The sequence below is a fragment of the Lepidochelys kempii genome, chromosome 17 (assembly GCF_965140265.1).
Source record: "Lepidochelys kempii isolate rLepKem1 chromosome 17, rLepKem1.hap2, whole genome shotgun sequence".
In the NCBI taxonomy this organism is placed as follows: Eukaryota; Metazoa; Chordata; order Testudines; family Cheloniidae; genus Lepidochelys; species Lepidochelys kempii.
The window spans coordinates 10,678,772-10,704,637 of NC_133272.1; the positions used below are offsets into that span (position 1 = coordinate 10,678,772).

Below are 25,866 nucleotides of genomic sequence, written 5' to 3' on the forward strand. Positions count from 1 at the left end.
AGCTCAATCAAACCTAGCGCACGTGCGTCTGGCTGAGCTGGAAATTACCCCTCCCACTTGAGTGTAGATGTCAGCTTTGTTCTATGGCCACGTGGTACCCTGGCCTTTACGGGCTACTGTAATGCAAATAAATAATAAGTGTTTAAATAGGAGCTGCTGGGTACTGAGCTCTTTTCAAAATCCAACCCTTTACTGTTTTTTAAAAAATGTGGTAAACAATCTTAATCCTTACATGGACTCAGAGACTGCACAGTTCAGTGTAAGTGAATTAAGCACAATGGGGCTACCTAAGGGCCCGGTCCGGCTCCCACTGAAATCGGTAAAGGCTCCCATTGAATTTAATGGGAGCTGGATCAGGCACAAGTGAATAAAGTCATTCACCTGCATAAGTATTTGCAGGATCAGGCCTTCAGCATGTTGTGTTTGATCATTAAGTTGATTTTTTTTTTTGGTGGGATGGTTACAAGAAGTGAAGCTGCAACCCACTGGGAAACTGGTGAATGACGAGAGAATATGCTTGAGCAGGTGTTAAGTGATGTCAAATGGTCTGTTCTCAAACTGTTGATACTGAAACCCCACTCTGAAATCAATGAGAATTTTGTCTACAGCATCAGGCCCAAAATGTCCCAGGAAAAAGATGGGAACTGAGCACTTTGAGGAAATCTGGCTTCAACTGTGGGTTTTGGGCACTTGAAGATGCGTCTCTCAGCTCTTCTGAAAATCTGGTCCATAAAAGGCATGCCTGCTTTTATAGTACCATGTCTAGCACAAACTCTTGCCTAGTTTAGCCCTCACTGAGGCTAACGGGAGTCTCAAGGGAAGAACAAGATCCCCCATGGCTGCTTTTTTATCTGCTATGGTTTGGTTTCTTGAGAGGGACTGCAAGTATTTCGGTGTACATGCTCTAGCTACACTGTTTAAATGTATGTAAGTTTCCAGTGCCATACAGTTGTGGTGTTAAAGCGAAGGTATTTTTTTAAACGTTCAGTCTTTGTTCTGCATTTGCCATTGAATTTCACTCCACATGAGCCGTATGCAAGTACATCAGGTTTGGTAGCAGATGCTGACTCCCTGGTGACCTGTGTCGCTGTACTTATTAGCAACCCACCAAAGTATAGTGCTGCAAATTGACTTCACTGAGCTTTCTTGCCGTAAGCCAGGTTTATGCTGACTTTGTTCCCACTGCCTTCCTTCCTGAAACAATCAATCCATTAGTCAATCCACACCAGTCCTGTTCATTTGGAAACCATCCTGGATGTCACTGTTGATCCTAAGTAAATGGCAAGTAATGTGTAGTAACAACTTGCACATTTACTTACTATTCCTCTTTGTGAATCCAAAACTCCTCCTGCCTCTGCTCAGTGCCCCAGAATCCAGCGTTGTGCCCTAGATTTTCTTTTTTACTAGGAAACTGGAAACGAGGCACACATTTTAGTGAGGGTAATTAACCACTGAAATAGTTTAGCAATGGAGGTGGCCAGTGCTCAATTTGTAATGAAAGAGGTGCCGGGGTTCAACTGATTAGGTGCGGGGGCTCAAGCAATTTTTTTTTTAGTTTCATAACTGATGCAGCAAGCCCAGAGGTGCTGGGGCTACGAACTGCCAAGCCTAGGGGTGCCCCGGGGGCTCAGCCCTGGCAAGTCCTGGCACAAATTAAGCACTGGATGTGGTAGATTTTCTGTCAACTCCCCTTCTTCTTCTATCTAGCCTATCTCTTATGCGTGTGGAGTCGGCTCTTCAAGCCCTTCTCCATCCCAGTCTGTCTTGAAGGAGTTTCTCAGAAACTCCGCAGCTAATCACATAATTGTGTATGACATCCATCCACTTAGTTTTGGGTCTTCCAACCTTTCTTTTACCCTCCACTGACTCTCTGTTACCCTAAGTCTTTAAATCAAGACTGATCTTTAAATCAAGTCTTTAAGTCAAGACTTTAAATCAATCCATTAACTTCAGTGGGGCCAGGGTCATCTTGGGTGTCTTTCTGAAAGATGCTTTATTTCATGTTGGCTCAATGCAGGGGTGACTGGTTGAGGATCCATGGCCTATGTTATGCAGAGGTTCAGATTAGATCAGTGGTTTTCAACCAGGGGTACGCATAGCCCTGGGGGTACACAGAGACCTTCCAGGGGGTACATCAACTCATCTAGATACTTGCCTAGGTTTACAACAGGCTACATGAAAAAGCACTAATGAAATCAGTACAAACTAAAATTTCATACAGCCAATGACTTGTTTATGGTGCTCTATATACTATACTCTGAAATGTAAGTACAATATTTATATTCCAATGGATTTATTTTATAATTATGTGGTCAAAATGAGAAAGTCAGCAATTGTTCAGTAATAGCACGCTGTGCCACTTTTGTATTTTTATGTCTCATTTTGTAAACAAGTAGTTTTTAAATAAGGTGAAACTTGGGGGTACACAAGACAAATCAGACTCCTGAAAGGGGTACAGTACTCTGGAAAGATTGAGAGCCACTGGACTAGATGATCATAATGATCCCTTTCGGCCATACTGTCCATTATTCTGTGAATGCTTCATCTTAACAATTATGAAAGTTTGATTTTTTTTTTTACTGGTTCTAATATTAGATTATAAAACAAGACCTGTCAATAATAAGAATCTATTCCCACCATTAGCCACATGTTAAGACTGCAAGCCGTCCTTAGTTTAAGGATTTACTACGTAGAGCACTGTGTGTGTGTGTGTGTGTGTGTGTAAATACAGGGGTACTAGAACAGTTTTTATAGTGGGGGTGCTGAGAGCCATTGAACCAAACTGTAAACCCAGTGTATGATGGAAACCACTTCAAGCCAGGGGGTGTGGCTGCACCCCTAGTTCCAGTACCTCTGTGTGTGTGTGTATATATATATGAAGGAAAAAGTTAGCTACTTTCAAGTTACCTTTGGCGTAATATCTGGTTCTGTGTGATCCATTCAGTGACCGATAAAAACAACAGTACCTGCAATAATGCATGTTCGAATGCAGGGCTCTGTGAACTGTATTGAACAATGTTTATCCTCTGTACAGAGAGGTAATGAAAGCTAAACTCATTTGCAGTTAAAAGTCACCTTGCTCATCGTTGTGCTTTGGTTCTTCCTTTTGTGAATTATACATTGGAGAAAGCTTTGTATAGACGGATTTAAACTGTTAATTTGCAGATGCAGCATTCCGTCCAAGAAAGGCTAGACCAAAAGATGCCATTCTGTGTCTTTGCTGACTCATGCTTCAGTACGTGCAAGTTACTTTAAGATAGGGCAAAATCCCGAGACCAGTGCATAGCCGGAGTAGCTGAACTGCACGAACAATGGAAGGAATTGTCCAACAGAGGGGAGCTGCTCTGCAGCCACTTAGATCCTCTGCATTGCACTAGCACAGGGGTGGGCAAACTACGGCCCGTGGTCACATCCGGCCCTCCAGTTGGTTTAATCCAGCCCTCGAGCTCCTGCTGTGGAGAGGGGTCTGCGGCTTGCCCTGCTCCCATGTTCCATCCATGGAGTGGGGTCGGAGGCCACTCCGTGAGTGTGTGGAGGCTCCCACAAGCAGCAGCATGTCCCCCCTCCAGGCTCCTATGTTTAGGAGCAGCCAGGGGGCTGCGTGCACTGCCCCCACCCCAAGCACCGCCCCCGCAGCTCCCATTGGCTGGGAACTGCAGCTAATGGGAGCTGCAGGGGCAGCGCCTGCGGATGGGGCAGCACGCAGAGCCACCTGGCCACACCTCTGCATAGGAGCTGGAGAGGGGACATGCCGCTGCTTCCAGGAGGTGCTTCAGGTAAGCGCCGCCCAAAGCCTGCCCCCCTGCCCCCTCCCGTGCCCCAACCCCCATTATGGAGCCCCCTCCCACACCCTGAACTTCTCATTTCTGGACCCACCTCAGGGCCTGCACCCCCAGCCGTAGCCCTCATCCCCCATGCTCCAGCCCTCTGCCCCAGCTCTGATCCCCCTCCTGCCCTCTGAACCCCGTGGTCCCAGCCCGAAGCACCCTCCTACACCCAAATCCCTCATCCCCAGCCCCACCCAGAGCCCTCACCCCCTCCTGTACCCCAACCCCAATTTTGTGAGCATTCATGGTCCACCATACAATTTCTGTACCCAGATGTGGCCCTCGGGCCAAAAAGTTTGCTTACCCCTGGACTAGCAACTCTGGCTCTTGAGCACAACTTGTGTAGAATCATAGGACTGGAAGGGAACCTTGAGAGGTCATCTAGTTCAGTCCCCTGCACTCATGGCATGACAAAGTATTATCTAGACCATCCCTGACAGGTATTGGAGGAAAAGAGCAGTGGTTCTAGTGATAGTGGCTGAAATCCTAGCCCGGTTGAAGTCAATGGGGCTAGGATTTCACCTAGTGTCAGTCCTCCATCCCTGCCAATGTGAATCTTTCTTCCCCAAACCCGTTCCAAGGAAGCACTTGATGCTGCGAGTAATTCCATCGGTTTCAGCAGGGGCTATTCCTGGAGCAAGATTCTGCTCAGTGTGAGTAATGGTGGTAGCACTGGGATGATAGTATCATAAGAGACGCTTTTGGTTCACACTGTCCAAAAAGAACCTGTGTGGTGCAGGGAGAATCCCCAAAGCATCGGTTTCAGTCAGATGCTTATTCAAAGTTTGGCCTATATCAGGAATTCAAGCCTTCAAGGGTACCCTTAGCTTCTCTTGAGGTTCACTGTATGACAAAGGCTACCCAATTCCACCTCCTCTTCCAGACACACTGTATGTTCTATATGCATCTCTTCATGACGAGTGAGTACTCAGGTCCTCATCCAGACTAATCCTTTTCAAGTCAAACAGAGGGTGGTCTCAGGTGCTCGAGATTAGGGTTTTATGGAAGACCTACAGGTGAAATCACTCATGGAGGATTTCTGCCCTCTGCTTCTATTTTGTTCTAGTCTATCCTAGATCTTACACTCATCCCCATGGAATCTAGGTGCTTATATATGTGGTTTGTTTATTCCAATTCCAACCAATTGACAAAAGTTCTGAATATGCATGACTGCATAATTTGGGCGTTAAGGTTCAAAACTTTCCAAGCTGACCTGGTAAAAATGTTTCAAATTGTTGAATTTTCAGCAAAAATGTTTTCACTATAACTTTTTGATCAACCAGCTTATAGACAGGGCAATTTGCTTTTGAAATGTTAAGTTTTTTTCCGAAATTTTGATTATTTTTTTATTTTGACTTTTTTCCCCTTGCATTTTTTGACTAGTTCTATTCAGAAGATACAGGAACCAGAACCTAGAATTGTTTTGCTATAATGAGGGTTTAAAAGCATATAGGTAGGACCATTCTGCAAATACTCATTGAAAGGAGTCAAGAAACCTTAGAATCACCTGTTTTCTGGGGGATTTCCTACCCAGTGGGTGACATTCCATTGAATAGCATTGTGTTCTGCGGGACGGGACTTTTTCATGCAGCATAAGTATAATATGAAGGCGCTAGCCCTCCACACGGCTTAGGGCTACATCCATCCATAGCCAGCGTAACTACACTGACTCCCATGGAGTTAGAACAGGGATGGGTTTGGCCCCATCCTGTCTCCTGTCCCTGCAGCTGGCTGCTTGTCCCACTACATGCTTACTCCGATTGTTATTACCTGGGAGCTGGCTGGAAAAAGGACTTTCCATTCTATGGGAAATTCCAACATTTTGAAATATCTGGTTCTGAATCACAACAAAAAAGCCAAAGTGTTGGGATTTCCCACACCATGGAAATTCTGAAATATTTGTTTGCATAATGTAGAATTGTTTTATGTAGACAAAGCTAAGTTGTTTTGTTTTGATGATATTGAAACATTATAATGTAATAAATAGAACATGAGAGTCTAAACAAAACGGATTTAAAAGAAACAAGACACTTCAACTTTTCCCCGAGATATTTTTAAATTGACACATTCCCTGAAAAGTTTTTATTTGTATGACATTGCACTTTCCAATGGGAAAACTATTCCTTCAATGAAAACTTTGTTATCCACTCATTTTCATAACTTGATTTCTATACAGGAGGACATGCATGATACTCAGCGGAAGTGATTTACACTAGGAATCCAGTGTCTGTAGTTTTTTTGTTTTGTTTGAAAGACCCCCTAAAATTTGATAGGCTGCAAGAAATGACCCTTTTATTAACTGTTCTGTAATTAAAAAGGAAATACAGAAAGGACGTGGATAAATTGGAGAGAGTCCAGCGGAGGCAAGGAAAATGATTGGGAGCTGGGGCACATGACTTATGATGAGAGGCTGAGGGAACTGCACTTATTTAATCTGCAGAAGAGAAGAGTGAGGGGGGATTTGATAGCAGCCTTCAACTACCTGAAGGGGGGTTCCAAAGAGGATGGAGCTCGGCTGTTCTCAGTGGTGGCAGATGATAGAACAAGGAGCAATGGTCTCAAGTTGCAGTGGGGGAAGCCTAGGTTGGATATTAGGAACACTATTTCACTAGGAGGGTGGTGAAGTACAGGAATGGGTTACCTAGGGAGGTGGTGGAATCTCCATCCATAGAGATTTTTAAGGCCTGGCTTGACAAAGCCCTGGCTGGGATGATTTAGTTGGGATTGGTCCTGCTTTGAGCAGGAGGTTGGACTAGATAACCTCCTGAGGTCTCTTCCAACCCTGTTCTTCTATGATTTTGTAGAATAAATAGAAAGGACTAAGTTGTCAATCTTTCCATCTCATTGACAGAGTACCCCACACTGCAATTTTCATTCTAGGTCTCCTTTTCCTGTTCCTACTAACACTCATTATATTTAATAACAAGGTATATGTTACATCACATGTTGTTCTTTTTGTGGCTTACTTGCTAAATATTTTAAGATAATAAGGAAGAGGTGGATTTGGGTCCTGGTGTAAATCTGAGGCATTCCATCAGTCAGTGGAGCTGCACCTGGGATTTGGATTTTGAACAGATCCACAACTGGAGAAGATTCAAATCCAGGCTTTTTGGTTCAGCCTGTTACAGAGATGGCATCTGCTGCAAAATGAGCATCTGGTTCAGGGTTTGAATTCTAAACATTTAAGGTTTATTTGGTTTTCTTGATCAGGTTTGTGGTTCAAGCCTATGTTTAAAGTACGTGTTCCTGGTCCTCAGCTGGTGTCAATTGATGCAGCTCCATCGAAATCTATGGGTTGACAGCAGTTGACAATCAGTTTTTAAAATCAAGTATTTTATTCAATGCAACCTTTCCCTGGCTTGAAAGTGAGTCTCTCTCTCTCCCTTAAGAGAAGAAGAAGCAGAAAGTGTACAGAGCACTGCATTGTTGTTAACTGGGATGGAAATTACTCTTCTTCTTCTGGGAGAATGCTCCCAGGAACAGCCAGACTCTGTCTGTATTTTATTGGGATCTTTAACCTGAGATTCAAGCAGCAGTGTGTTGACAGAAAACTAACAGAAGAGTGCAGCCTGCAATGAAAACGTAAAGCAATAGATGCTAGATATTAAATACATTTGAAAGAGAGCTCCATCAAGAGCAAAAAATGACAACTCCAAAACTAAAGGACGTCCTTATTTTCCTTCTCTAGGCTAAAACAGAGGGGCAAATTCAACCCTGGTGTAAGGGGAGCACTCGAATAGAATTGTACCTGCTTACATGGGGCATACATTTAGCTCAAAGAATTCACGGTATGAATAAAGTGTAGTCAGGGATGCGAAGTGTGTTTAACTTGCACAGGAGAATGCAGAGCAGATTTAAACATTTACTGTGAAATCTTTGTGTAGGATAGTACATTGATATCTCCCCTCCTGCAAGTTTGTTTATACAATTTAAAACCTGCCTGTTAGCGTAGACGTGCAAAATAATAAAGCAGAGAGCACTTGTAACAAGTTTCTTTCATCCAGATTTTGCATTTAGAAAACAGGAGGAAAATACTTAATCTAGGAAGGAAAAATGATTCTGTGGTTAAGGCACTGGCCTTTGGCGATCTGGGTTCAGGTTCTGGCTCTGCCACAGACTTCCTGTGTGATCCTGGGCATGTCACTTAGGGCTGCCCCACAGTAGGTATGGTACAGAACATTGGGTGGCATTCTGTATTGCTGACTATTCAGTCTATGCATGGCCAAACCTATATCCCTTTGTGGTCACAGCTCAATCCCTCTGAATGGCCAGAAGCTCTGGAGGAGTCAAGCTATGAAAACGAGCATAACTGTAAACACCTCAGTCACTCAGGTCACATTGGGTAACATTTTCAAAAGTGCCTAAGTGACTTAAGAGCCTAAACCCCTTTGAAAGTCATTGACTGATAGGCTCTTATTGTGCTATCCTGAGGCAAAACACCCATTGCAGTGAATGGAGTATGCTCTGCTCTGAAGAATGGAAGTAGGGGTTGGGATCCAGGACTCCTGGGCTCCAACTGAACCTTTGCCATTGGCTTGCTGTGTGATCTCCCTTAAGATCCCCGGGCTTGTCTCCTCTTTGCTAACGAAAGTGATTCCAGATGCTTAGATAAAAGGTGCAAGAGACGAGAAAAGTGTTCTGTTGGGGCACATTTATATCAGAGAGAGAGAGAGAACTATAAATGAGATCCTTGCAATGATTGTGTATAGATTCATTTTGTAATGGAATGAAAAGAGTAACATTTCTTCCCATAAAGATCTGTGAGGTAGATTTTTCAAAGACATACAGAGCCAAACTTATCCCCAGTGTAACTCCATTGAAAACAGTGGAGTTGTACCAGGGATGAATTTAGGTCCATCATCTATTCTTTAAATCAATTCTTACAATGAAGCTGTTGCATGTACTTTAGGCCTCTATATAATTGAAAACTTGCTCTATAACCATTCCTCCATTCTTACAAGTACTTGATTCCCACTCCTCAGAGTGGAATAAAGCAACCAGTTTAGCTGCTGGTAGGTGGTTATGTTGTTGTGTAACACACTGGTTTTCAACCTGTGGTCTATGGACTCTAGGGGGTCTGCAGACTACATCTAAGATTTCCAAAGGGGTCCGCACCTCCATTCAAAATTTTTGAGGGGTCCTCAAATCAAAATAGGTTGAAAACCTCTGGTGTAACACAAAAGCAGTGGGACAGCACTCCGTGTTAAGCAAGGTAATTTGATCAGGCTTTTGATGTTTTAAGCTTGCCTTTTAAAAAAAGGTACTTTACAAAACCAAATTCAAATAGTCGTTATACTATTTTAAGGCCTGATCCAGTGTTACTGAAGACGGTGAAAAGACCTCACACTGTCTTACTTGGGTTATTGGTCCTTTATACTTCATGAACTCATCCTTATTTACGTTATATCAGAGGCTAACTGAACAAGAATGCATTCTCCAGATAGCCTATGTGATAATGTAGCAACTAGACGAAAGGACTTTTTTTTTTTTTTTTTTTTTTGGTGAAACATTTTTTGAATAACAAATGGCTTTTTATGGAAATGAAAACTTTAGTGGGAAGTTCTTGTTTCTTTCAAAATTTTCAAAGTTTTTCTATGAAAAATTGTTGAAGCCTTTAAATTTTCAAAAAATAAAAAAACCCAAAAGCTGAAACATTTTAAAAATGTTTTTCAAATATTGAAAAACGAACATTTTTAGGGGGCTTGAAAACTGAAAAATGTTCACATTTGGTCCTTTCTTTTTTAAAAAAAAAATGAATAAAATCAGTGAGAATATTTAACCCCCTCTGAAAATGTTCATTATTTTGAAAATATTTTTTTGGCAAAACATAATTACCATTTTCCAAGCAGCACTTGTAGCAACGTCCACCGTAGGTCATTAGCAGAGATCGAAACTACAAAAACTACAAGCCTATGTAACTTGAGCTAAAGGAGGAATTTTGCTAGTTTGTAGCACTAGTAGACTATTATCCTCTGTATGGACTAGAAACTAGATGGAGATAGGACATACTCAGTGAGAGTGTTACAATTTTATTCAGCCTAAGTGGGCTCCCAGTTACATGCTCCAGAATCTCCCAGCCTACCAGTGTCAGTGTCTTTTCTTCTTTATGGCCTGCCTCATTGTGTTGAAAGGCTTCTGGTTCAACAATCACTCCAGAGAATAGGCATAGCCTTGAAAGGCAGAGGCACATAGTCAGCACCAAAAAGTTTTCAAACTGTATGCAAAGAGCAGGTCTCTCCAAGTGCTCCCTAAATAATCATGGTTTAGAAATAAAAGCAGTCCACCCATCATATACTCTCCTTAATATACATCTTACGTAATCATTTTATCACCCACCGGTAGTTATTACAGTATATAAAGAGAACAATGGATAAGCCATTAATATGTAATGCAGGGTAAAACATAATTCTATTAAACGGTCTCATAGAATCTTAATATACAGGAACAGACTTTGGGATGGAAGTGGCTTGAATTATATTTTTCTTAGATCCCGAGCCTTCTTTTTTTCCTTCGCTCCCCTTTGTTCCCTCTTATACACTCCTCCAATCTCCTCTCTTGGTTTTTTTTTTCTTTCTTCTTTTGTCTTCACTCCTCTGTTGTGTTTCTGCCTACAATTCCTTGCTGGGGCTGAGGTGCAAGATCCTTCCTCCTGCAATTGAAATACACTAGTTAATGATGGGATAAAAGCCTACTACAGCTACTAGCCAGTGGAGGTACTCTTTTAGCTCAGTGGTAGAGTCATGCTTTTAGTGCTGAAGGTCCTCGGAATCACACTGTACTGATGATGCATGAGACAATAATTAGAGGACCGAATAAAATTGGGGCCAAGGGGAGGAGAGAGAGAAGAAGGGAATGATAAAAATCTATTTGGCTGTAGGATTTCCCAATGGAGACTGAGTTCATTATATGATACTCAAGAACAATATGACTTGGGGTGGGTCGCGAAGGATAAAGTTGGTTTGGTGTAAGTGCACTAAGGTATTTCTTTAATTAGATTTACTAAGTAATGTAGGTTTTGATGTCTTTTTGCTAATCTGCCTAATCAGGACAATGAACAAATAACATTACCGAAATGATGTGCATTGGCTTCCAGGAAGACTCCTCAATGGTCAGAGCTTGCTTCAGACCTCGACAATTTCAAGTGAACAGGATGCTTGAATGAGCCTGGACTCTGGACATGGGGCATAGGGATGGGGATGGTTTGGCAGCTGGCTATGATTGTGGAATACAGTAGCAGGCTAATTCCTTGAGCAAATTCATATGTAAGTGGTGGGCAGAAGATTTCTAGATCCACATGCAGAACAAAACGTGTTTGGGTAACATTTCAAATTAACAGTTCCCTGACAAGTTTTTAATTTAGTTGGAACTCTTATTTAAAACATATGTTGTTAGGATTAACAGATATAACCCAGTGCTCAGGGCTATCGTAAATCATGCACCACTGAAGTTTCACTGAACCCATGATGAGGGCTTAGGTGATTTACCTCCTGGAGAAACACTAACTCCATGGCTTGCACCCCTTTACAATAATCTGATTGGGCATCAGGCCGCTGGCGTTTAACCTTATCTGTGGCAGACAGCTGAATTGTTTTGGGTGAGGCTGACACCCTAATTCAAGGTAACGTATATAAATGCATCACTGATCATTAACAACTAAGAGAAATTGCTTAGTAACGGACAGATTTTGCACTTCTTGAAATCAGGGGGCAAGTCTGGCCCTCAACACGAAATTTATTGTGCGAAAGAAAAACCTGTTGGTGAGATGAATATGATGCTATGGCAACCTGTTACAAAACCCAGATAAACCAGAGCAGATAAAATTATTTGTGCATATCTCTCCAGCTGAACTGGCCACACTTTGTGCCTTTGTGCCTATTGTTTAACCTTAGGAGCCTGCTCCAGAGCTGGGAATCCAAATACAGATTAGAGCAATCAAGCTGGAGCACAGGCTTCAAAGGAAATGCAGCAAAGGACTTGCAGTTTACTCCAGACCAGGCTGTGCTTTTATGCAGAGCATCCCAGCAAGTCAAAGAGCAAAGAACAATACCTACCTCTTATATAGCTCTCTTCATCTGCAGACATATGTGAGCTCTCACTTGATAAATGAGAATGGAAGAGCTGGATAAATAATACAGCAGGTTGGAATATGAATGCCCCTCCTCCCAACACACAATTTTGACCAAATTTTTTGTGGCTTTTGACAATTTCTTGTGTTCCCATAAAATAACAAAACACAAGACTGAAAAAAAGTCAGTTTTTAAAAGAATACCTGAAAAAATTAGATGAAATCAGATTTTAAAAAAAAGATGATGGATCTTTTTTAACCAGCTCTAAAAAATAGGTTAGTACAATTTCATCCCTTGATTATAAATGTAATGTTTGGAAAGAAAGGAGACCATTTTCATGGATGCTCAAGGCATTTTACTTCACATTGGCAGTATACATGTAAATGATGCCCACTTTGCACTGCCAGGTTGGTGCAAAGGGGCTTTAATGTCAACAAGAAGCAGGCCCAGAGCGTTCCAGGTTTTGGCATAAAAAAATGTAGTGATGAGCGGATTTAGTTCATTCTGTTGCTCTTTTGCACACGTAAGAAACAACCCCTAGAGCACTTTGTATGTGCCCATTATCCCCCCCTCTTTCCAGCAGCCAATGCAGATGGCATCTTGCACTTTCCTACACTTCACTTGACTCTGCACACTGTCTCTCCATAGGTCTGGAGACAGAAAGATCCATTTTTCTATCTCATATCAGCCTTCTTCTTTCTCTGTTGGACCTTTAGGGAGGAACCCCAGAAGAGTCAGCAGTTTCAATGTTAAATACATAAGGGACTTTCTGTTTGCTTGTTACCCACAGAAAATACGCACAAGCAGCAAAGCCTGACAGCAGACCATTCAGAGATAGATACTGCTTGCTTGAAGCTGTCTGTGGGAAGTGTGGTTTGGTTCCTCAGCTGGTGAATAGTGATAAAGCTCCACTGAGATCAATGAAAATCACACCCATTTAGACCCTCTGAAGATTTGGCCCAGTTCTTTGGTCTGCTATACCCTCAGTTCATTTGGAAAGGAAATAGGCCAATAATGTGTGTGATTTACCACTCTGTTGCTCCGTTTCGACACGGGTTTATCTCCGCTGAAATCAGCGGGGTAATCCGATGGAGCTGACAGTGGTTATGCAGCTTGTGTGCTGTACCCAGTGCCTTTCACGCTGTCCAGGCTTGTCTCATTGTCTCCCCTCTGGCTCTTTGTTGCATCTGTCTGTTGTCTCTTGTCTTAAAATTAGCGTGTGAGCTCCTCAGAGAAGGGTCTGGTTTTTTGTCTGTGATTATGGCCTCTAGGTGCCATCACACTATAAATAATAATAATGGACATAAAACTGGAGGAATGGTCTAGTAGATCAGACCAGCACATTTGAGCAAATTTCAGATACTTTATCTTAAACCAGTGGTGCCCAGCCTTATTATACAGGAGGGCCATGTAAACCTAAGCACAACCTCGTGTGGGCCAAACAGATTTGACGTATATTTTAATAAGATTTAAAGTCACCTGTATTGATTTATATTTTAAGTTCAGCTTGTTCCATATGTATTTAGATAGCTTGTTTCTATGTACAGTATTGTCTGTTTACACGTGTAAACTAAAAGGATGTAAACATGACGACAAAACACTAATGAAACCACTGTTAGTATGTTGTGTTGAAGCAGGAAGGCCTTATGAAATACTCTGGTGGGCCATGTATGGCCCACGGGCCAGAGGTTGGACACCCCTATCTTAAATGGTAGCTTTACAGAGGTACAGTAGTTTCATCGAGAGTTAAGCTGGTGAGCAGGAGGGTGACTGCATGAGATATTTCATGATGGAGATAAAATATTTAAGATGAATTCCTCTGATGGACCTCCTTGTGAATATTTGCATTGCTGCTTCTTCCAAGACCTGAAAGCTTGATGATATCAAGGGCCAGAGCCCCAGCTGGTGTAAATTGTCAGCTCTTCACTGACGTCTATGGCGCTCTGCTGTTTTATACCAGTTGAGGAACTGGCCCAATAATATTTAATCTGACAATCAGAAAGGATATCGGGCTGCTTTTCTTCATTTTGAAAATTATTCAACCTGCCTGCACAATATTATTCTGTGAGTACCAGAATAGTTAAAACTTCATCCCCAAATCAGCACTTAATTAAAAATCGTCAGATCATTTAGGTTAGTTGGAATCTCAAGTGGATCATGTAGCCCTTTCCCCCTGTGCGTTGCCAGTCTGGACTTCATTATTTCTAAACCACCCCTAATAGATCGGTGTCTAGTCTTCGCCTTGAATGATGGCAATTCCACAACTCTCTTGGTTGCGTGCTCCATTGCCTGAGATGTTATAACCCTTCCAGGGACAGATTTATGGGCCTGAATTTGGACCAGAAGTTTTCTCTAATATCCAACCGATATTTCCCCTGCCGTAGCTTAAATCCATTGTTTGCTGTTCTGTTCTCATTAACTAATGAGAACTATTGATACATGTCCTCTCAATACCCTCCTTTTATCTATTTGTAGACCCAAAGTATTTTGTCCCCAAAGTTCCTCTTTATCTAAACAATCAAACGTGTTCATTTCATTCAAACTTTCCCCCTAGGACTTACTTGCCAAACCTTTAGTCATTGTTGCTGCTCTCCTTTGAGCTCCCTTCAATCTGTCTGAGTATTTTACCCGTGCTGGCCCAGATTCTCTGCTGTTCTAAACCCGGAATTCAACACAGCAGAGGGAAGAGAGTCACTGATCTTACCAGGCCAAGCTTCTGAATAAGTTAGTGCAGCCTAGTGGACCTTCCGTCACACTTCAGTGGACCTGCCCTGATTTACGCCATCTGAGCAGCTAGCCAGGAATGTCTCCAAAATTTGAAGGTGTTTAGGCCTATCATTAATCCTAGTTAGCTTTTTTCCCCTTTTGGTGACAGCCGCACAGCGTTGACCGAGCAAAACGTCCTACATTCAAATTGATGGCATGTGTCTGTCTGGCTGTTTGGATAGAATGCATTAACTTCTGCATGCTGCATCTGATCAGCTGCAGAATTTCAGGGAAAGTTTCACAGCCCCCCGATGCAGCAGAGGGGGGAATGCGGAGGCACCCAGAGTCCCTGCATGCCCCTTTCCCCACCATGGCAGGGTAGGCTGGGAGATGGGGTGGAAACAGAGCCCCAGGCATGTGGCGGAATGGTGGTGGGTGGTGAGGGGCACCCACAGCCCCTGGCATGAGGGATGAGTAGGAAGGGATTTCAGGAAGTCCCTGAAATAGAGGGGAAAGGGAGGGTGAGCCCACAGGAAAGTTGTGGGGGGCAATGGAAGGAGCCCCTAGTGCATGCAGTGAGGTTGGGCTCCACAAGCTACTACATGTGCAACCCCCAAGTTCATTTATAGGTAATGATTTATCCACTGTAACCCCCTTCATAGGGTATTAACTTTTCCAGCATGATTTCAGGATGTAGATCAGGGGTTCTTAGACTTTTGTACTGGTGACCCCTTTCACACAGCAAGCCTCTGAGTGCAACCCCCCTTATAAATTAAAAACACTTTTTTGTATATTTAACACCATTATAAATGCTGGAGGCAAAGCGGGGTTTGGGGTGGAGGCGGACAGCTCGCGACCCCCCCATGTAATAACCTTGTGACCCCCGAGGGTCCCAGTTTGAGAACCCCTGATGTAGATGATTCAGAGGGCAGTAGGGCAGTAGCCTGCTGGGGCTGAAAAATTTCAGATAGGAGCAGATACCATTAATGGTAAGGAAGAAATACAGTAATAAGATAAAGGGGGTAAATAAAATACCAAGAATGGTGTTCTGTCAAACAGTAATAGTAATGGGTTCAGAATGCTGTTAGTATTTTTGCTTTGTTCCAATTGACCTCCTTCTAGTGTTTAATATTGTAATTAAAGTAAGTGCATTAATGTACCGTATTCACGGAATGTACTCACAAATGGCAGCCCCTCTACCACATCTACTAGTGCCAAGTCACAAGGGAACATTACAGTCCCAGTCAGCATTCATGGATGTGAAGCAGTCTCCTGCAGTTTTCATTTGCTTTCTTTTGACGTCAGCCCTGCAGTGACAGGGAGAGGTGCCAATTCCAAGAGCTCTTTCATTTGGTAGCATTCAGATTGCAAAGTTACGAAGGTCAGTCTTGCTAACTTAAAAGGTGTAACAATGCCATTAAAGAATACGGGCTAAACTGATTGTGAAGCGAAAACAACAATCAGTGGTGTGATATACAGGTGAAACTAATGTAGAACATTTTGTATTGGCAGAATAAATAGAATCACAGGTGATCTTAAACAAGACATATTTATGAAAGAAAAATCTACAGCTACAGACATAAACACACAGGAATCCACACTGGTTGAGTTCCAGCTTAGTCTCCTTTGTTTACCAGGGACCACATACCATCAGGATCTCTATGAAGCACAAAGAGACACCTAGGGTTGGATTTTCAAAAGTCACTCAGCCGTGGCCTAACTTTGCTTTCATGTAAGTCAATGTGAGCAAAGTTAAGCCACAGCTGAGCACTTCTGAAAATCCCACCCTAGTGGCTGAACGATATAATGGAAGCAAACATACTGTTGTATTTATAGTGCCTTTCAGCCTCCTAGATGGTCCTGGAGCTACATACAAACAGAAATCAGCCATCACAGAAATGCAACTGCTTCTGGAAATAAATTATGATTGCTGTTTAACAGCACACAGCAGCACCGCACAGGCGGAAAGACAGGAAGTGGAGAATGCTGCATCCAATTGTGACTGCTGGAGGAATTTTCTGAATGATCATAACGGACCCTGCTGCCCTTAAAACTGCTGAATCTAGGGTCATGAAATGTAATTACTTCAGCTGCAATTTGCCAGGTTGCTGATTTTAACATCCTCACTTGTTCCCACAATGCCTTGTCATCTTTAAGGGCCACAGGTTGTCAGGACTTGAGTTTGACATGTCATCTTAAAGAAGTGTTGTAGACAGAAAGGAAAGGAAAAGTCTAGTGTCTTTGTGGTAACAAGTACCAGGAAAAGGTGAGGAGGGAATAGGAAAGCTGCTTATTCATTTTACCTAAATTGAGGATCAAATTGCAGAATTAGAATGAGGATTTCAAACATCCCAAAGTTGATTGTTACCATCATTTTTTGTATAGCGGGTAATGTCTAGGAGCTCCAGTTATGAACCACGACCCCATTGCTAGGTGCTATTCAAACACACAGAGCAAAAAGATGGTTCCTACCCTAAATAGCATAGGAACACGCTCATGTCTGCAGGTTTGGGTCAGATCATTATAAGCCATCTTGCATACTTGCCAAATTAGAAACTGGGATTTTGAACCTTGGCCCCATTGCCAAAAATATAATAATAATAACACACAAGATGAACTGCCCTTGGAACTGTTTAGAAGGATATTAAACAGGAGACCTTGGAACCACCACCGCTAGGAAATCAGTAATGCCACGAACAGAGGAATCCTTTAGAATATAACATGGGGTGGGAAGGTATTATTCAATTAAAAGAACAGAGAGAATCTATGCTTTAGAAAAAACCCTGGGCCAGTGAGTCTCAGAGCCCAGATGCCAACCCAAGCCAAAATGTCTACATGCTTATTTTTAGCACTGTAGTGAGAACCTGAGTCTGTAGAATTGGGCTTTGAAACGTGCTGCTCCAGTTTTTGTTGGTTGGTTTGTTTGCAGTGTAGACATACCCACTGCGGTTAGACTGTAGTTTAGAATAATCAAGACCCATCGTATGAAAGCTCAGCTGCATCTCATTATACAGTCTCAAGGATTCCCTTTCAGGCTTCTCTCTTTTGGTGCCTGATCCAAAGCCCACTGAAGTCAGTGGGCATTTTTCTCTTGACTGCAGCGGGCTATAGATCTATCCAGTGGTGGATCCAGGAGTTTGCGTGTGCCCATTTTACCTCTAAAAATATAAATCTCATCCATCCCAATGAGATCTTTGGCTTAGCGAGCTAGCCGGCTGCCTCAACGTTTTTCTCCTAACAAATTCCCACCTAATGCTGCTTAATTCCTTCCTCTTATTCTGTGCTATTGGGCAAAGGTCAGGGAGAGACAACAGTTTATCTCTGGCATTGCATCGATTTAGCTCCTCTGTTATTTCTCGATTCCCCACGTCTTGTCCTAATCATGAGAACTCCAGAGAATCCGGATTAACATGCCCACCACCCTCCTACTGCCAGAAGGATCCTTCCTTGACAATTCCTCAATACCCGCCCCCAGGGCCTGTGCTGCTTTCTCCTGAATAAAGAATCTCTTGAGCAGTGGTGTTTCCCAGAAAGCAACTGTAGCCATTGGCCTCCTTGCCTACAGGGAACCCTGCATTCTTCTTTGATCTTCACTCGCTTTTCCTTCCCTTGACTTTTGGTAGTGTTCATTCTCCAGAGCTGTCCATCTGGCCCCATTCAGGAATAGAGCTGGGTGAACTATTTCAGACAAAGTTCTTTTTTCATAAAAAAAAAAAAAATGCAGATTCAGGAGAGCCGAAACGTTTTGCCACTTTGTGTTCAATTCGTCAAATTGTTTGGTCAAAAAAGAAATGAAAATTCCGAAAAAGTCCAAACATTTCATGTTGACATTGGCAAAATGAAATGTTTTGCCTTTGATGCAAAAAGGTGTCTTGTTTTTGAAATTTGATTTCAATTGTATTACTTTTTTTGTTTACTTTTTTGATATGCTGAATTGTTTTGGGTTGACTTGAAACTATTTCTTTTTAGACTTCTTTGGCTCAAAAAAACCAGTTATTTGCACAGCTCTGTTCATGAACTATCCTGGGTATCCACAGGGAACACAATGTGGAATCCTGCAGTGTTCCAGCTTCATGCTCTGGGGTTTTGGCAGTCTTCTGGGATACTCCAAAGAGTAAATTATGGGGAAGCTCCAGAACACCACTAAAATCCCAAGGGTCAGGTTCTGGTATCCTTACTCATGTTGGATAGTATCTTACTCCTCAAGTAACTTCCATTGGCTTCAATGGGACTAACCGAGGCATAAGATATTACCCAAGGTGAGTCAGTTTATCAGAATCTCATTGCACCAGAGCAGGGTACTGAGTCAAATGTTCGTTCAGCAATCGGTATCACTTAGCCATCTACATTTCTTCCTTACACGTGTAGCAGGTGTAGATTGAAGCCCCCATCTTACAAGATGTTCTGTGAAGCTGGAGCCCAGTTGATTCCAGTGGGGATCTGTGCACATGCAAGGATATGCCCAATTGGAGTAGCTTGCAGGATCAGGGCCTTAGATGCGGACAAACTGCAGGTGCAATTGTAAAGGCTGGGCTGGGGAACCCTGAGCAGTTTGGCTTTCTCAATCCACTCCATGTTGTTCGTGGTAGTTGAGACAGTGCATCAGTCTGTGTGAAAGAGAACAGCAAGGTCAGCGTTAAAGCAGTTCCTGTACTTATTCCTCTCCATTTTCCTGCAGAAGTGGCTTCAGCCTTGTTTAATTTCACCTGAACCAGCAGCGCAGGAGACAAAATATTTGCCTAGCCATATGGTTGTGATATATACTGATTATGAAAGCTGTGAATTAGTCAATGAGCATAACAGATGCAACATAGCAAACTGCATAACGTACTTACATGCAGCACAAAGGTCAAAGAAGACAATCAAAATAGCAAGAGAGGAAGGATGGACTTGTAGTTGAGGCAGAGGATTGGGATTATGCAAATCTGGGTTTAATTCCTGGCTCTGCTACAAACTTCCCTTTGACCCTGAGCAAGTCACTCAATCTCTCGTATATTGGTTCCCAATCTGTAAAATGAGGATAAAAGTACCTACTGTCTTCCAACCTTTGTCTGTCCTGTCTGTTTAGCCTATAAACACTTCAGGGTAGGTACTGTCTACTATTATGTTGTATGTACAGCACCTGTCCCAATGGAACCCTGATTTGGATGAGGCCTCTAGTGCTATGGGAATACAAATAAAAACAATAATTTAAAAAAACCACACAAATCAGGGGTATCTGTGATCACTTGTGGTCTGTGTTACCAAGAACTCTGACTTCATACACCAAGACTCAGGGTAAAGTCCTGGCCCCATAGAAGTCAATGACAAAACTCCCCTTGATGTCAATGGGGCCAGGATTTCATCCGTAGTACTAAGGCAAAGCACTGTCAAGTTTATTGGGTATATTCCGGCTTGGCTATTTCCATCTAACTAAGCCGGGCCAAAGGGCCCTATGTTAACATATAACTGGCTCTTGAGTGAAAGATGGTACAGATGATTTGGGAGCTGCAGCAATGCTCTGAAGTGGTTGATTTGTTGGTTGTTGACATGTTCTGAAAAGGATCTTTCCAGGACTTGACATAATCTTTAAATATTGTGACACGGCTTAGTCCCCTGAAAATCCATGAGGTGTGTTTATTGGATAACTGGCTCAGTGGACAAAAACCTGAATAACTGTAAATGACACAGAGTAATGTAGGTATATTATTTTTTTAAATTATTTTCATTGATTTTTCTTCCACATTCCATATACAGGAACATCTGCTATGAAATGCAGCTCTACTACTGATTCTGTCCTAGGTAGCAAATTGAGCCCAAATCTTGCCAGCAACTGTAATGGGACCGCCCGATCGGTGCAGATTCTGTCTAGTACTTACCTGCGTTGACAATGTGTGCAGGAAGGTGTAAAGAGCTTTTTGGGCCCTGGATCAAATTCTCTGCTGCTGTGAAGAAGCACAGCTCCATTGTCTTGAATGGAATTTTGGCCATTTATACCGATAAAGACTTTGGCCACCCATGGTCAAGCTACAACAACACTGCAGTTGGGAGATACAGTTTCCAGCTCAGTTAAATATATCTGCTAAAATAGCTGTGGGCGGCATGGGCAGCGGCTTGGGCTAGCCACAATAATATGCTGCTATTTTTAGTAAGCTAGCCTGATCAAAGCTAGCTCAGGTATGTCTGCCTGAGATGGAAAGTATACCTCTGGCATAACCTGAGAGGAGAAAAGAGCCTGTTACCCCAGGCTCTGAGATGGACCACGGACTGCTGCTTAGCTGGGAGTATTAGCCACTGTGTTCCTGCATTTAGGTAGGTTTTCCAGGATTTGCAACAATTTGCACTCCATAGCAGAGGGCAGGAACACAAGGCCTTTTATATATTTTGGATCCAAAAGGCTGCAGGAACTTTTAATACTTTGTATCTTTTTTGGGGGGGGGGGGCGGGGGGAAGAAAAAAATAACGGACATGATTTTTTGCCTCTGCTTCTCGGTACTGAGTCAATTTTCACCATTAGGAAGTGTTATCTGCACAGACACCTACTACACCTCCAGGCCTGACAATTCCTAACTGGTGTCAATAAGATGCTAGGCAAGTCACCACGGGAGTCACTTGCTGTTACAAGACCAGAAGTGTTAGCTTGCTCGGGTTGTCACGGCTGGCACTTTTGTGGGTGGAATTTGGGCACTGCTATAACAATCTTGGGCCTGATTCTCAGCTGGTGTAAATCTATATTGCTCCCTTGAAGCCAATGGAGTTGTGTTGATTTACATCAGCTGAGGATCAGGTCCTTGTTCCAGATTTTCTAAAGTGCCTGCTAATTTTGGGTGCCATAATTGTTTGGTGGCGAATTTGAGGCAGTTGGGGCTTGTTTTTCAGAGGGGACGAACTCTCACAGCTCCAATGGGAGTCAGTGGGACTCGTCTATCCGTAAATGCTGTTCACGGGGTTGCAGGTTCCAGTCCTCATTCTCCATTATCCCACCTAGGGTCGCCAACCCTCCAGGATTGTCCTGGCGTCTCTAGGAATTAAAGATTAAACTTTAATTAAAGATTATGTCATTTGATGAAACCTCCAGGAGTACATCCAATCAAAATTGGCAACCCTACTCCCACGTATACTGTTACTCCACTGGCCGCTCTAAGATAACTGCTGAGGAAAATAGGAATTACCATGCGAGATAAGACTAGCACATTATCATGTATTTGACCATGGCTGAATACCTGATGCTCTGGAGGAAGGTGGAAAAAAAACACCATAGTGAATAACTTTGGGATATACTGCCTGTAGGGCAAGATTAATTTTCTTATCCTAGGTAGTTACAGGTTGCTTTATGCTCTGAAGCATGAAGGTTTATAGTCCTTATACTTTTTTTATCTTGCTTAGAATAATGGTGGATGTTCTAATTATTCCTTAGAGACTAACCAATTTATTTGAGCATAAGCTTTCGTGAGCTACAGCTCACTTCATCGGATGCATACTGTGGAAAGTTTAGAAGATCTTATTATATACACACAAAGCATGAAAAAATACCTCCTCCCACCCCACTCTCCTGCTGGTAATAGCTTATCTAAAGTGACCACTTTCCTTACAATGTGTATGATAATCAAGGTGGGCCATTTCCAACACAAATCCAGGTTTTCTCACCCCCCCCACAAACTCACTCTCCTGCTGGTAATAGCTTATCCAAAGTGATTACCAGCAGGAGAGTGAGTTTGGGGGTGTGGGGGTGAGAGAACCTGGATTTGTGTTGGAAATGGCCCACCTTGATTATCATACACATTGTAAGGAGAGTGGTCACTTTAGATAAGCTATTACCTGCAGGAGAGTGATTTTTTGTGTGGGGTGGGGTGGTGGGGTGAGAGAACCTGGATTTGTGCTGGAAATGGCCCAACTTGATTATCATACACATTGTAAGGAGAGTGATCACTTTAGACAAGCTATTACCAGCAGGAGAGTGGGGTGGGGGGAGGTATTGTTTCATGCTTTGTGTGTATATAATAAGATCTTCTAAACTTTCCACAGTATGCATCCGATGAAGTGAGCTGTAGCTCATGAAAGCTTATGCTCTGATAAATTGGTTAGTCTCTAAGGTGCCACAAGTCCTCCTTTTCTTTTTGCGAATACAGACTAACACGGCTGTTACTCTGAAACCTAATTATTCCTATGACTGCGAGCCCGTCAGTTGACTCGGGCCCTGAGACTCACTGCTGCAGGGTTTTTCTGCCGTGTAGGTGTAGCCTAAGTGACTTGCTGAAGGTCACACAGGGATCTATAGTGGAGCAAGGAATTAAATCCAGGTCTCTCAAGCCCTAGGCTACCACCTTATCCACTGGACCATCCTTCCTTTCGACAGCTGATGGTCTGACCTTTCCATGTCAGAGCTGTGCTAATGCAGTGGGGGATAAAGACTAGCAAACGTTACTTCAAATAAAACCCACAAGTTTGTTTTGAGAGTGGTTATTATTAAGTATTTTTATTACAGTAACTCCCAGAGGCTCCAGCCTCTACTGGAGCCCCATTGTGTCAGATGCTGTACAAACACATAGAAAGACAATTCTTCTTCCTAAAAGCTGGCAGTTTAAATAGGCAAGATAGACCCAAGTTCAAGGGGGGAGAGGAAAGAAGTGCTACTTGTGGATAAAAAAAAAAGCTACTTGTGGATAATTGGTGGAAAAAAAGGTGGGGATCTGAATTAGTTGTATAGATTCTGTTCCCTGAGAACAGCAAAGGTTAGAGCTGGATGAAAATGGAATTTCTGTCATGTGGGAAATTCCAGGTTTTCTAAATATTGTTTCATTCTATTTTGGAACGAAACATCAAACTTTGGAATTTTCCATGAAAGGGAATATTCTGATTTGGAAACATCAGAATCACTCCTCCAATCATTGGGGAATCTGTCAGTCAAATATTCCATTGAAATGGGCACATGCCTGCTACGCATTTCAATTCCAAGGAAACAGTGTATTTCCACAGAAAACTGTTCCATTGAAAATTTTTCAACCAGCGTTTTTGTGCCCATTCTATAGAATGGAAAACTGAGCTGCACTGAGATTAAGTGATTTCTCCAGGTTGCCTGGGCACTCTGTGGCAAAGCTGAGAACTGAACTCAGATCTGTGTCCCAGCCCCAGTGCCTTAATTACAAAACTATTCTGTAAGAATAGTTTTCCTTTCAGTATTCACGAGCCCTTTTATGTGCTCTCTGAAAATATAAGTACAAGGGAATTTTAATCCGAAACAGTTCTTCCAGGGTGGAGTCCTGCTTTGTGGTAATAAGCGGGTTTTGAGTGAGGCATAGGCCACGGCAGGTTCTTTGCACAATGGTGAATTTAACCCACAGGAGAGATTTGTGAACAAGTGTTTTCACATGACTTTTCACACTGTAAGTGTTTCCCTGGCCAACTTTCTGTTGATTTTGGAGCGTTCAGTTAGGCACCAAAACCAGACTCATGTGACAAGGCTGCAGTCGGAGGGGTGACTGCAACAGGTGTAGAGATACACGAGCTATGTTTGATCTAGCTAGCTCCAATAACAATAGACACGAAACAGGCTAGTTGCTGGAGTGCCTACCCAGGGTCCCAGGCCAGCTTGTACAGTCCATACTGGCTTCACTGCTATTGTTATTCAAGCTAGCTGCGTTAAAGATCAGGTATATCTCTGATTTCAGTGTAGACACTTAGGCTACCAATAACACAATACAAACTGCAAATACCTGAAACAGTGATTGCAGTGAATAACCCGTGAGAACCACCCATAGGCTGAAATATGTTTCCATAAAACCTTTCTATCGAAGTACTTCTATGCCCCCTTCCTTCTCACCGGCAAATGTTCATAAGTACATTCTCTCAACCGCCCTGTGAGTTAAGAGAAGAATTATCCCCATTTACAGTTCATAGAATATCAGGGTTGGAAGGGACCTCAGGAGGTAATCTAGTCCAACCCCCTGCTCAGAGCAGGACCAATCCCCAATTTTTGCCCCAGATACCTAAATGGCCCCTTCAAGGGTTTAGCAGGCTAATCCTCAAACCACTGAGCTATCCCTCCCACATCAAGGCCTGGACTAGATGCCCCACATAATATAGAACATTTGTGGCAGAGCCAGGAATTGAACCCAGGTGTCCTGGATCCTTGAGTTTTAGTCACAGGATCACCCTTCCTGTCTTACCCCTTTGCCTGATAACTCTGAGTGATGAGGATGTTGATAAAAAATAAAAAGCTACTTGTGGATAATTGGTGGAAAAAAAGGTGGGGATCTGAATTAGTTGTATAGATTCTGTTCCCTGAGAACAGCAAAGGTTAGAGCTGGATGAAAATGGAATTTCTGTCGTGTGGGAAATTCCAGGTTTTCTAAATATTGTTTCATTCTATTTTGGAACGAAACATCAAACTTTGGAATTTTCCATGAAAGGGAATATTCTGATTTGGAAACATCAGAATCACTCCTCCAATCATTGGGGAATCTGTCAGTCAAATATTCCATTGAAATGGGCACATGCCTGCTACACATTTCAATTCCAAGGAAACAGTGTATTTCCACAGAAAACTGTTCCATTGAAAATTTTTCAACCAGCGTTAGCAGAGATGCAGGAGTGGGTTAAAGACTCTGAAAAGACTTCCCTTACAGAATTGTGCCATTGTAATTTCTCTTCTTGATGAATTGGCAGATGCAATTTCTCTCTCTTCTCAAGGTGGTGGTTGTTACTATCCCTCCATGTAACTTGCAAACTATTCCAGGGATAGTCAATTATTTTTTGTCAAGGTACAATGTCTTGGTCAAGGTATAGTCAAGGTCCAGCCTGCAGAGAAAAATTTTTCACACCACAATAACAATGATGATGATAAAAAGATTTGGGGGTCCGTTCAAAAGCATCTGGTGGTCCGTATTTGGCCCATGGTCTGCCTGTTGACTACCTCTGCTCTGGTCCATTAACTGCCCTTGAGCTAATTTATTTAGCATGCTCTTTCACAAGCATTTCATTTAGTATTCATTGCCGTAGCACTGGTCATGATGAATTCATTCAAGACTGCGTGGGCAAAAATACTAGAACTTGGCCAAGAAGGTGCTGGGCTTAGTTCTCTGCTGTCTTACACAATTGAAGGGAATCACACTGGTGCCAGACTAGAGAAGGGAGTGGAAAATCAGGCCTGCAGTACAGATCTGGATCCATGTTAGGCTGAAGACTATGGGAGAGAATTTCAAAGGCAGAAATGGCAGGTACGTTTCTATTGATCATCAGTGGGCATTAGGTACCTACCTGGTGTTTGTGCCTTAGAAAATCTCCCCTTG

General features: G+C 42.7%; 1 protein-coding gene across 13 annotated transcripts in view; it reads left to right on the forward strand.

Annotated features, from left to right (window-relative positions):
• RAP1GAP2 (RAP1 GTPase activating protein 2) overlaps positions 1 to 25,866 on the forward strand; it is a 265,418-nt gene that overhangs the window by 142,348 nt on the left and 97,204 nt on the right. The window lies entirely within an intron of this gene.